Below are 12,928 nucleotides of genomic sequence, written 5' to 3'. Positions count from 1 at the left end.
TGAGGTAGAAGTAATAGTATATGAATGTTTAAAGTAAAACTGCATTAGTTGTTCAGGAGTGTACACTCCCAACAATCTGGGAGCAACCTCTTGATGAGACAGTGAAGGCTGCCCTCAGGACCTCCTCCCACATCTGGATCAGGGCAGTGACCTCAGTGACCTCGTGGACTGTTTGTGGCACCCAGAGGTTCTTGGTTGGTTTCAGATCTGGGGAATATGAGGCAGTGGAGGAACCCAGAGTGCACTGCATTAGCAGAAGGGTAATGATGTCATTCCCGCATCTAAAAGCAGTCGGGATCTGTCTGCTCTTCCAAGAATATGCAGGATAAGGACGTGCCTCCTCAGGCCTCCACTGACGCTGGATGATGCATAAAACTTTCCTCAACGCCTCCAGACTCTCATGTCTTCCACATGTGTCAGACCTGCCAGTCCTGTTGATGTGTGGTGAATGCCATTAAAGCTGGGCTATAAGCCACTTTGTAGTGAAAAAATTGGGCCGCGAGGTGAAAAAGGTTAAGAACCCCTGATATAGACGATTTGAAAGTGCACAAAAAATGCAGCGCCAAAAAGTTGGTTCTGTTCATCTGGACGTAGCGCTTTCATTGGGAGAAACGTTTCGTCACTCATCCAGTGACTTCTTCAGTCTCAGATGACTGCAGGCTTCCAACCTTAGAAACAGTACATTTGAACAATGACTGAAATCAGCCCACTGAAGGAACAATGGGCTGTGAGGTCAGTTCCTTGATCATTAATATGCAAATAACCATGACCGTTGATCAACAACCACTGATCAATGGCCATGAGTACCATTCACAGAGAGTCGGGGAATGGCTGCAGACACAGCACTGTAAGGTGAAAGATGTACCCTTAGGCCCGCTCCTCGACTCAGAAATGCAGTCAGCTGAGACTGAAGAAGTCACTTGGATGAGTAACAAAACATTTCTCCCAGTGAAAACGTTACATCGAGTTAACCAGAATCAACCTTTGGGACCTCTTCAATTCAGTTTCTGACAGGTTGAAGTGATTTTCCTGGCCATGCTTTTTTTCCCTCCTCTCACATAGGAGCAGATATTGGTCCTGCTGCTGACCTTTTGTGTGTCTGTCTTCTCTAACGGTCATGTCATGGACTGTGCTGGGAGGCGCACGGGCCTTCTTGCGATGCAATGAATGGACATGCCATCCTTGAGACGCTGGTGCAGGTAACATCTGACGGTCACTAACAAAACACAAAACTAGAGAGGAAGGAAGAGGAGAGTCATCTGTGAACGCCGCCTGCTAACACATTCGCTTTTGGGACGTTCTCTTGTTGTTGCCTCTCCAGTGCACCTCATGCGTCCAGACTGGACAGACTGATATTCCTCAAGTTTACCTGACTGTGTCGTACTGTGATGGTCAGCTGCTCCCTGAAGTTTTCTGAGCAGTTTTTGTTTCCATTATGAGCTGATATCTGTAACAATGTGACAGAAATTTGGCTCAGTGTAGAAAGTAACTGTAGAACAAGGATCAGCCTGCTGTGTGTCCTGTAATCTCTGTGTTGACTGAATCTGTATTTATCACTGGTCCCTGTTTCATTTAGGATTGTGCTTTCTCATATTTGCAATCAGGTTAAAAATGTAGTCATTTCATATATAGGTTATCAATTTGTGTAACATTTACACTAATAATGTGAGCCAGAGGCTGCGAACAGGAAACGATGATGCGTCGAGTTTGACAGAACTTGTGTAAGAATATCGATAGAAATGGAGACTGTGGGCAGTGTGGTTGTGCCGTGAGTGGCGTTGCTGCTGCACCGTCTTTCTGTGATGGTTGTAAATTGCTTCTGTGTTTCTGCATGTGCAGACAGGAAGTGTGGTTATTAATCTGTAGTGACACCACAGTTACTGTCAGGCCTTGCTCTGTCGTCTTGGCTTTTTGGGGTGATTCATGGCTGCACGCAGGTCGGACCTGCAGGATGGTTGATTGTCATTGGAATCTTTTATTCTCACTATTATATCAAATTTCCAAACTCAAGGCATTGTGAAGACATTCCACAAGTTGGTTTCTTTAGCTTATTCCACGTCAGTGAGAGCTGTGCGTTTTGGACACTGTGCTTTGCATCAGTGACATCGTGCGTCTTTTATTCCTTCACAGATCCAACCATGAGGTGGCGCTCTTCTGGTCTTTCCCTCTTCCTTTTGCTCTCCATTTTTGTCTTGAAGTCAGCAACTGAACTCAGGATCTGTGCCTACAACGTGCAGAAATTCGACTCTGCGAAAGCATCAGACGAGAGACTGATGCACTATCTCAAACTGGTAACACACACTTTATTATGCATTTTATATTATATTTTCTTCCTGCTGCCGTTATGAATGAATTATTGGCAGAATTGGATCTGTTGCTGTATTTATGACTCGACCTATGACCTTTTTTCTGTGTGCCCATGTGTCTGTCCAGGTCCTGACTCGTTGTGATATCAGCCTCCTACAGCACGTGGTGGATCCAGACGGTCGAGCCATTGAAACGTTGCTGTCTGTGCTCAACAGGTAAACATTCGCTGGAAACTCTGGCTACAGTTTAAACTATCAGCATGAAAATCTTGTCAGCTGAGTTTCAGCCCTTAAAGAGGACTTATTCTACTCATTGCTCATTGGATGCTAATCATAAAGAGAAAGTTTGACCATTAGGTAGGTGGGACTTCTGTGGTCTCGGACAGAGACAGTGTGTGCTTGAAATAATCATATGATGATGTCATTATTCACTATTATTGATTATTTGTAGTTCTCCTGGATGTCCCATTCTGCGCTCACTCACCTGACCTGGCAACTTTGTTCTCTCTTCTCAAATAAAACCAGCCATATAATAGTGCAGGGCTCCATAAGATTACCTTGCCTCACATCACTTACATAATTTAGGGTATTTGATTTTTGTAGACCCACTCCCAGAACATTTTGATTACACTTCATATATTTGACAGGAAAAAGTATAAGCAGGAAAAGCATTTTCCAAAATCTTCAGCATGAAGCGAGACTGTGTGAGAGCAAAAGGGAAGTCTGACCCTTTCTAATACAGCAGCTGTGAGCTCTATGAAAACACAGCACGATGGCACTAACAGGTGTCAGCATGATTCAGTTGGCTGTGGCTTACTCCTGTTTTATGTTTGTACTCTGTGTGTACTGACAAAGCTACAGTTCACTACCAGTCAGTGTTTTATGATAACGATGCAAAGAGATTGCTGTATTGCTAAAGAGTACGTGGGCATGTTGCTGACATACAAGACCGTAAACTGCTCGATCTTTTAATATACTCAGCTAGTATTCTAACACTGCTTAACCACAATATGTGCATAATGATGGTCATTATGTGTCTGCTGTCTGCCTTCAACAGGGGATCTGACAGGTACACTGGATTTAATGAGCATGTGAAGTATCATCTAATCATATTCATTAATCCTAATAATCGAAATTTACACCCTTTACTAACCAAAATGCCTGAAATGGCAACACTTTACTTTGGAAAGTCACTATTAGAGAAAATCGGGATGGAAATGTGTCATACAGGTTTATCAGTCCAGTATTTGTTAAAGGGAAAAGCATGAACTGAATGATTCTGATTTAACTCTGAACAACTTGAAAGCCTCCTAGTCAGTAGCAGGGCCTTAAAAAGAGGTTCAAGGGCCACTAGTGACCCTTGAACCTCTTCATGAGCTGAGCTGTTTCTGTCATTTTCATGTCTGCTTATAGAGCGACACGTTAGAAGTTAGTGAGGGCGGTCTCTGCTCATGCACTTACCGTGGGAAAAACCTGGAAACTATTCTAAAGGTCATCAAACCTCATCTTTATTGACACGCATGGAGATGTCAAAACTTGTTGTTATGGTTACGGGGAGGTGGTAAAATGCAGTCTTTATGGGGAAAAGAATAGAAACTAGAATAGAAACACAGAAACTAATATCAATCTAAATGCCAACTCAAGTAACGTTCACTACAACCCTGATTATTATTATTATTATTATTATTATTATTATTTATTATTGTTAAATTTGGTAAAAATGTAGCTCCTTTTTAGTCTGAGTGAGGACTCAAAACGCTTGCCTCATTCACACACATTCACACAAGCACTTTCTTCTATGCTTTTCCCATGTAAGTGCTTTCTATCTAACATGAACACATTTCTACTCACAATGGTGAAGTAGCATGGAGACCTGAGCAGCCAAGGATCAAAGCTGTAGTAAATGCAGATGAGCACACATGTGAAAGCACATAACGAAATGTAAATATGTGATGTGTTTATGGACTGCTGACTGTTTAAATTGCAAAAATATTTATCAACTAAGTGGTTACTGTGAAAGGTACTTTTGACTTAACAAAATAAAGTGTTACCCATCAGTGCAGTGTGTCCAAGCTTTGGGTGGGCGCTGTACAAAAAAAACATGCTGTGGGTTCAAGTTGAAGAATAAACATTTTCATGTTTGTTTGTTTTGTAAATTGTACTTTTATTTAGCTAGATGTAAATATCCCAAACTACAAATTTCACGTGCTGAAATATGTCTCATATTTCTGACGGCGTGACTGAAATACTTTCTGTACATGTATAAAGCTTAGTAGGCCGGGTGCTAAGCCCTGGGGAGCTCCACTTCTGGGACTATCACGCTGGACTGTTTTCATGTGCTTTTCTAGTATTAAGACTTCATCTCAAGAAATCTTACTGTCATATTTAACCAAAGTCCCATAATAAAAGTCCATGCAACATTTTCATAAGACTACAGTAGATTAAAGTGCCAAGTTTCAGTATTAATTTTAGTAGCATTACAACAGAAATAGTTTGACAAGCTTCTAATGTAAGTGGACATGAAATAGTTGCTAAGCGACATTAGGAGTCACAATGTAACGAGAAAAATGGCTACATGAGTTAAAAAAAAAACAAAAAAAAAACACAGAATGAAACTACAGCGGTCTCATAAAACAGAAACATTCGATTAAAATGATGGAAAGAGAAGGCGAGGGGAAATGCTCAAAAGCAGCTAAACAGAGCTAAAATAAAATAAAAAATACTCCAAATAGAAGTACCTGTATACTATGTTTAGGTGTAGTAAAAATCATGGGACTGGGCTACATTAGCTTTAGTCATGTTAGCATATTATTTAGCATTTCAGGCACAAAAAGCATTAATGTGTTTCTAAAACATGATAATGAGGTTACATGCAGATTTACATACATGCATGTATGACTTCCCACCACAAACACACATGCACAATCTTGGGTTGTGTGTGTGTGTGTGTGTGTGTGTTGGGGGGGTTTTGGGTTGGGTTTTTTTTGTTTTTTTTTTTTTTTTGTTTTTTTGAAAGTGTAAATAAAAAGACCATTAAAAAAGGGACATTTCAGTGACTAGGGCACTGGTTACCTAAAAAATGCAATTTGTTTAAATTGTAGGAATGTTGGTATAAATTTGCTTGAACAATGTGAAGAGAGGTGCACGAGGGAGCGTTCATCGAGGCGTGAACTCCAGCAGAGCAGATCACTGGGATAAATCTGACTTTAGCTTCCTTGTTTCTCTGAAAGAACAATGAGGACTGCTCTGTAATGCTCACCTGATGGCTTCATAAGCCCCAGCGGTCCTTGTGCTCCTCTGTTCACATTGATGTTTTGGCGGGCTCGTGTATTGCGTACTGTGTGACGTGCAGCTCCTTTCTCTGCTGCGTTTTTCCACATTCTTGTCTCCTTCTCTGCGTTGAGGTATGAAGAGTACGACTACGAGGCAGTGGCCAGTGAGAGTTTGGGAAACTCTCCTGACGACAAGCAGAAGTATGTTTTCATCTACAGGTAAGACATGGCTGTGGTCAGTGGCGGTCCTAGCCTGTTTGGCGCCCCGGGCGAACACTCCCTCTGGCCTGTATTGCCTGCATCTTTTGCTCGTTTCTCTTCACTTCTTTTCTATTATTTCTAAACTGAGCACCTGATGGCTTTCAACTTTTCTTGTCCATCTTCCATTGGTTTTAATTTTGCCCTCCAGTATGAACACAAATCCACCAACTCGAGGATCACCACAACATGATCTAACACACCTACACCTTAGTTCACAGATTCACTTTGTCTAAGGTTTATTTCTGGGATTTCACACAACCCAGGATTCAGATCATGAATACATAATGGGCTTGGATTCACATCATTATGAATGAAATGTGCTCTATTTGGAAGCAGCCCCTCCCCTTTCGACGGGTTGTGTGTGAGACTTTAAATCATCAAACTATAAAATATAAATTTTAAATTGTTATTGACCCTTTACCCCTGGTCCTAAAGTGTAGATTTATTTTCTTACTCTTCTTATATTTATTGTTTGTTTACTTGCACTGCTGTAACTGGAGCCTCGTCGTCTCGTCTCTCTATATACTGGACTGTATGGTAAATGGCCTGTATTTGTATAGCGCTTTACACATCCAGTCATTCACCCATTCACACTGGTGATGGCAGTTACATTGTAGCCACAGCCACCCTGGGGCGCACTGACAGAGGCGAGGCTGCCGGACACTGGCGCCACCAGTAGGCAATGGGTGAAGTGTCTTGCCCAATGAGTACAAGCAATTTTTCTTTTTTGTTTTTCCTTTCCGAACTCCCTGTTCGAACATAAGAGTGTCCATAAGTTCACGTGGCACCAGGACGCTCTAGGCCGTAGGTCGATGATCGATTTTGTAATCGTATCAGCAGACCTGCAACCATATGTTCTGGACACTCGGGTAAAGAGAGGGGCTGAGCTGTCAACTGATCACCACCTGGTGGTGAGTTGGATCAGGTGGCGGGGGAGGACGCTGGACAGACCTGGTGCACCTAAACGCGTAGTGAGGGTGTGCTGGGAACGTCTAGCAGAGGCCCCAGTCCGCGAGATCTTCAACGCACACCTCCGGCAGAGCTTCAACAGCATTCCGAGGGAGACTGGGGACATTGAGTCCGAATGGACCATGTTCAGCGTCTCCACTGCCGAAGCTGCTGCATTGAGCTGCGGCCACAAGGTGGTTGGTGCCTGCCGTGGTGGTAATCCCCGAACCAAATGGTGGACACCAGAGGTGAAGGGAGCCACCAGGCTGAAGAAGGAGTCCTATCGGGCTTGGTTAGCCTGTGGGACTCCGGAGGCAGCCGACAGGTATCGACAGGCCAAGCGGAATGCGGCTTGGGCAGTGGCTGAAGCAAAAACTCGGGTGTGGGAGGAGTTCGGAGAGGCCATGGAAAAAGACTTTCGGACTGCCTCGAAGAGATTCTGGCAAACCGTCAGACGTCTCAGGAGGGGAAAGCGGTGCTCTACCTGCACTGTGTATAGTGCTGGCGGAGCGCTGCTGACGTCGACTGAGAAAATTGTCAGGCGGTGGAAGGAATACTTCGAGGACCTCCTTAATCCCACTGACACGTCTTCCGAGGAGGAAGCAGAGTCTGGGGATGAGGGGAATGACCCGCCAATTTCTGGGGGCGAGGTCACTGAGGCAGTTAAACAACTCCTTGGTGGCAGAGCCCCTGGTGGACGTTGTAGGGCTGTCCTGGTTGACACGCCTCTGCAATGTTGCGTGGAGATCAGGGGCAGTACCTGTGGACTGGCAGACCGGGGTGGTGGTCCCCATCTTTAAGAAAGGGGACCGGAGGGTGTGTTCCAACTACAGGGGGATCACACTCCTCAGCCTCCCTGGGAAAGTCTATGCCAGGGTGCTGGAAAGGAGAGTTCGTCCGTTAGTCGAACCTCGGATACAGGAGGAACAATGCGGTTTTCGTCCTGGTCGCGGAACACTGGACCAGCTCTTTATCCTCTCCAGGATACTTGAGGGTGCATGGGAGTTTGCCCAACCAGTCTACATGTGTTTTGTGGACTTGGAGAAGGCATTCGACCGTGTCCCTCGGGGTGTCCTGTGGGAGGTGTTGCGGGAATATGGGGTGTCTGGCCCATTGCTACGGGCCATTCGATCCCTATACAACCGTTGCAAGAGCTTGGTTTGCATTGCCGGCAATAAGTCGGACTCGTTCCCGGTGGGTGATGGGCTCCGCCAGGGCTGCCCTTTGTCTCCGGTTCTGTTCATAATTTTTATGGACAGGATTTCTAGGCGCAGCCAGGTGGCGGAGGGCTTTCGCTTTGGTGGCCTCAGAATCTCATCTCTGATTTTTGCAGATGATGTGGTTCTGTTGGCTTCATCGGGTGAGGGCCTCCAGCTCGCACTGGAACTGTTCGCAGCCGAGTGTGAAGCAGCGGGAATGAGGATCAGCACCTCCAAATCTGAGGCCATGGTTCTCAGCCGGAAAAGGGTGGAGTGCCCACTCCGGGTCGGGGATGAGTTCCTGCCCCAAGTGGAGGAGTTCAAGTATCTCGGGGTCTTGTTCGCGAGTGATGGGAGAAGGGAGCCGGAGATCGACAGACGGATTGGGGCTGCAGCTGCAGTAATGCGGACGCTGCACCGGTCCGTCGTGGTGAAGAGGGAGCTGAGTGTAAAAGCGAAGCTCTCAATTTACCGGTCGATCTACGTCCCTACCCTCACCTATGGCCACGAGCTGTGGGTAGTGACCGAAAGAACGAGATCGCGGATACAAGCGGCAGAAATGAGCTTCCTCCGAAGGGTGGCTGGCCTCTCCCTTAGAGATAGGGTGAGAAGTTCGGCCATCCGGGAGGGGCTCAGAGTAGAGCAGCTGCTGCTCCACATCGAAAGGAGCCAGCTGAGGTGGTTCGGGCATCTGACAAGGATGCCCCCTGGGCGCCTCCTGGGTGAGGTGTTCCAGGCATGTCCCACCGGGAGGAGGCCCCGGGGCAGACCCAGGACACGCTGGGGAGATTATATCTCTCGGCTGGCCTGGGAACGCCTTGGTGTTCCCCCGGATAAGCTGGAGGAGGTGGCTGGGGAGAGGGAGGTCTGGGCCTCTTTGCTTAGGCTGCTGCCCCCGCGACCCGGCCCCGGACAAAGCGGATGAAGATGGATGGATGGTTTTTCCTTTTTTTTTTCTTTTTTTTTTTTTGCCGATGCCCGTGATGCCGCCCCCACCACGATCCCGCCCCGGGCAACCACCCGTGTCGCCCGTATCAAAAACCGCTACCGGCTGTGGTCCAGGACTGGAAAAAGATCTCTCTGTGTTGGCTTCATCCTGCTGCTCTGGTGTTTGTTGCTTGTAGGCTACAAGATTGTTTGCAGTACGTGAACACCAACTGTGATTCGGCGATCTCTTGCTGATTTGAACTGTAAAGTGTAGACGAGCGTCTGTGCTTCACAGCTACTGTTAAAGTACATTAATCAAATGCAACATTTAAAATTGTCCAGCTTTGGATAAAGCGTGACCTCGCCGTCACTTTCACCCTGCCACTTAATCGTCATGAAGGAGGGGCTGAACAAAAATTAGATTAACCAGGGGTCACATGCTGCTCGTACCAATGATTAAACAGCATTTAATCTTTTCTTCTCCAAACAGGATGCAGACGGTGAACGTGACGGGTCAATACCAGTACAGGAGCCAGCAGTCGTTTGTCAGAGAGCCTTTTGTGGTTCGCTTCCAAAGCAAGAATGCATGTTAGTGCATAAGAAAACATTTTGAATGCTTTTCTTCTTAGTTTCAGATTTAAACTAAAATGGTGCCCTTCATTCTTCTTTTTTCTTTCTCTTCTTGTTTTTCCTTTTCTCTTTCCACCCGGCAGCGATCGGGGAGTTTATCTTGGTCCCTCTCCACAGTGAGCCCAGCAAGGCCGTCCAGGAGATCAACAAGCTTTACGACGTCTTTGTGGAAGTCAGCAAGAAATGGAACAACACGGTGCGAAAACTCATCTAATAACAGGCTTATCAGAACAGATGTGACAGAGAACTTTGTTCTGATTTTCACATAATCAGTGTTTGTAAAGGTCTGCTTTAAAATGGAAAATGACTTTATTCACATAGAGCCTTTCAAGGAATCCAAGGTCACTTTATACACAAAAGTCAAAAACCACTGACTTTGAAACCATAGCCTGACTCTGCACTCAGGATTTTGAAGCCTCGGTATCAGCACTTTACCATCTGCAGTGTTGTTGGATAATTTATTTGCAGGCAAAAGTGTCCGTATTTAGACAGAAGATGTCAGGTTTATCAGCAAGCTTTAACTTGGAAATATAAAAATAAATAGAAGCACTGACTTCATCAAGATGCAGATATTTATAGAGACTAAAAGCATTTATGCATGTCTTTTAAATGTAAACATTTTTACCCCTGGGCTGTAAATGGTGTATTGTCATCACCCCACCGGGCAGGACGAACACGCGAGTTTGTGAATGTGATAACTTGAGAACAAGGCGATGTAGGAGTTTCAGATTGAAACCACAGGTGCATCTGCTTGGAGGCTGAGGGGCAGCACTGGCCTTCACAGCAGGATTTAAAAAACTGGTGAAGTTTTACTGTGGGATTCTTTGGAGGCTGACTCACTCGCTTTGTTGTGTGTGTAGAATGTGATGTTCCTGGGAGATTTCCATGCCAGCTGTGCGTATGTGAAACGAAGTGACAGGAAAAACATACGGCTGTTCATGAAGTCGGAGTTCTCCTGGCTGATCAGAAACCGAGAGGACACCACTGTCACCGACGCGACCAGCTGTGCATACGACAGGTGTGTGCTGACAAAACTGTGGATTAACATATAACAGCTGGTGAATGTAGAGAGTTACCTGCTGGATGTCAGCTACAGTTAATCTTATTGTTATTAATCTAACTTTAAAGGTTCATGTGTGGATGAGTTTTATGTTCTTGCATTTAATTTTAATGGTTTAGTTTGTGTGTGTTTGAACAGAAAATAATGTGTGTGTGTGTGTGTGCGCGTGTGCGCAGGATTGTTGTGCATGGAGAACCCTTCCTGAGGGCAATCAAGCCATTCTCTGCAAAAGTCTTTGATCTCGGAGCGGAGTTCAAAATGTCCAGGAGCGAGGTAACTGATCACATGACACCACATATATACTGGTCACATTTAATAGGTCTAATAAAACACAATCACAGCCTTCCTGAAGCATTTGGAAGCGTCAGAGTTTGTTACAGTCTTTATAGTTATAGTTCCTGCCCAGCAGGACAAACGCTGCTGTCTGTCTTCAGTGTGGGTTATGATCATCTGCTGATTATGCTGACATTTGGCTGCTTGTAGTCTTCTTGACATATTTTCTTTTTTTTTTTTTTTTTGACACGGCATTATGTCTGAAAGCATGAAATTGATATTTAAGAATCCTCTGCAGCGCCCTCTAGTGTGCAGACATAGACAGTTTGTTTACTCATTAACGGTCTGTAAAAGTCTTATCATATCAAACATATAAAATTTAACTCTGAATCATTTGGATTTGCAATAATTTGGTACACGTCTGAAAAGGAAGTTTGATAAATTAGAACATCTTAGTGGGTTCAATTTATCTACATGTTTATTTTAAAGTTATGAGTAATTTGTATTTTAGGATGATGGCACATCAGTAGTTTCTTGAGCTGTAATGAGAGTACGTGCGAAGCCTGAGCCCTCAAACAGATACACTGCATGATAAAGGAATCTGATGTTTTTCCTGTTTTTAGCTGACAAGAGTGTGCTGTAACACATCTGCTTCAAGGTTTCATGTCTTGTGCATTCAGATCATTCTCTGTAAACAGATGTTTGTGTGGGAAAATTCCACTACGTCAGCTTTGAGTACTCGGAGCAGAAAAGCCTATTTAAGAACCGGTCTATTTACCATTCTGAAATATTCAGACCAGTCCGTCTGGCACCAACAACCACAGCAGGTTTCAACGTCACTTAAAGCCCCTTCCTTGCTCATCCTGATGCTCTGTTTGAGCTGCTGCCGTGTGACTGATCACATCTGTGTTAACGAGCAGCTCAACACTTTGCTAGGTATACCTAATAAAGTGGCCACTCATTATGTAGAAATTATATTATTTGATCCGTAAGATTAATTGATACATGTGGAATAATGAATGTGTATACTACTTTAATATTGTAAGCACTGATCTGTTGCTGGGTAGCTTTATCTATAATAATACAGCATCTGAAAAAACGGTATTTAAATCCAAAATATAGAAAGCTGCACAACATAGTTTTGGATTTCTTCCTCCTTTTTTAAAAAATAAATGTCATTTTTAAGTGATCGGCTTTTATCCTCATTCTCAGGCCGGGTTCGCCAGGACACCTTAAATATCTGTCACCTTTTCCTGTGTGTCCTGTTAAAACAGCCGATGTAAATACTGTTTGATGATGTCTGACTCTGACTTCCATTGCTTCTGTCTGCCAGGTGGTGCAGCTGAGCGACCATTACCCAGTGGAAGTGGTATTAAAGAGCTCCGCCCTCTTCCTTCAGGCCACGCCCCTCCTGAGCCTAATAAGTGCCTCTGTGATCCTCTGGTCCTTCCTCTCTGCCCTGTGATCATCCCGGGCTCTGAATGCTTTATATACTCGTTTGTCTTTTTTTATTCCAAAACCAGTTCACCTTCTAGCTGTGCCAGGATCACTCGGCGCTGTCCGTTCTTTTAACACGGGTTTATTTTATAGTCCCAGCTCTACTGCTCTTAGACCAAAGTGAAGTGACTGAGCAGCGAGGCAGCTCCAGGAACAGAATGTGTAAAATTTTAAAACAAAAATTCAAATATGAGACTTTCAGGGTTTTTGGTGCTGATTTTAAAATATTTTAAATTAAGGTTTTTGCATGAAGACAAAAGTGCATCCAACAGTCTTGTTTGTTATGAGGTGAAAATGTAATCTGATTTTATTTTTTAGGAGTTCTTTGTTTTCTTCTTCCTTCCATCTTTTTCTTGATGTGTCCCCCTCGGGTCTGTACAGAAACTGATGTAAATATTTAGAATTCCTCTGAAAATGTTAAGATTTTCATTGCTTGAGTTTTATAAAATTCAGTAAAGTTTTTTTTAATAGTAAAATAAAATTTAAAAAACATTCTTAAGATGTTGTTATTTTGGGACGAGCTGCCTGCATTGATACAGGTTCACCTGAAAACAC

The 12,928-nt window shown here is 44.3% G+C and overlaps 1 protein-coding gene across 1 annotated transcript in view; it reads right to left on the bottom strand.

Moving 5' to 3' along the window:
* The window catches only part of snx21 (sorting nexin family member 21), a 38,190-nt gene that overhangs the window by 23,509 nt on the left and 1,753 nt on the right, over positions 1-12,928 (bottom strand). The gene's annotated exons all lie outside the window — the stretch shown is intronic.

The sequence above is a fragment of the Mchenga conophoros genome, linkage group LG20 (assembly GCF_057382185.1).
Source record: "Mchenga conophoros isolate Kocher_MC1m ecotype Shallow Benthic linkage group LG20, M_conophoros_male_GT1.1, whole genome shotgun sequence".
NCBI classification, from domain to species: domain Eukaryota; kingdom Metazoa; phylum Chordata; class Actinopteri; order Cichliformes; family Cichlidae; genus Mchenga; species Mchenga conophoros.
Note: the sequence above shows the minus strand (reverse complement) of the source record. Positions and strands in the feature narration are given on the sequence as shown.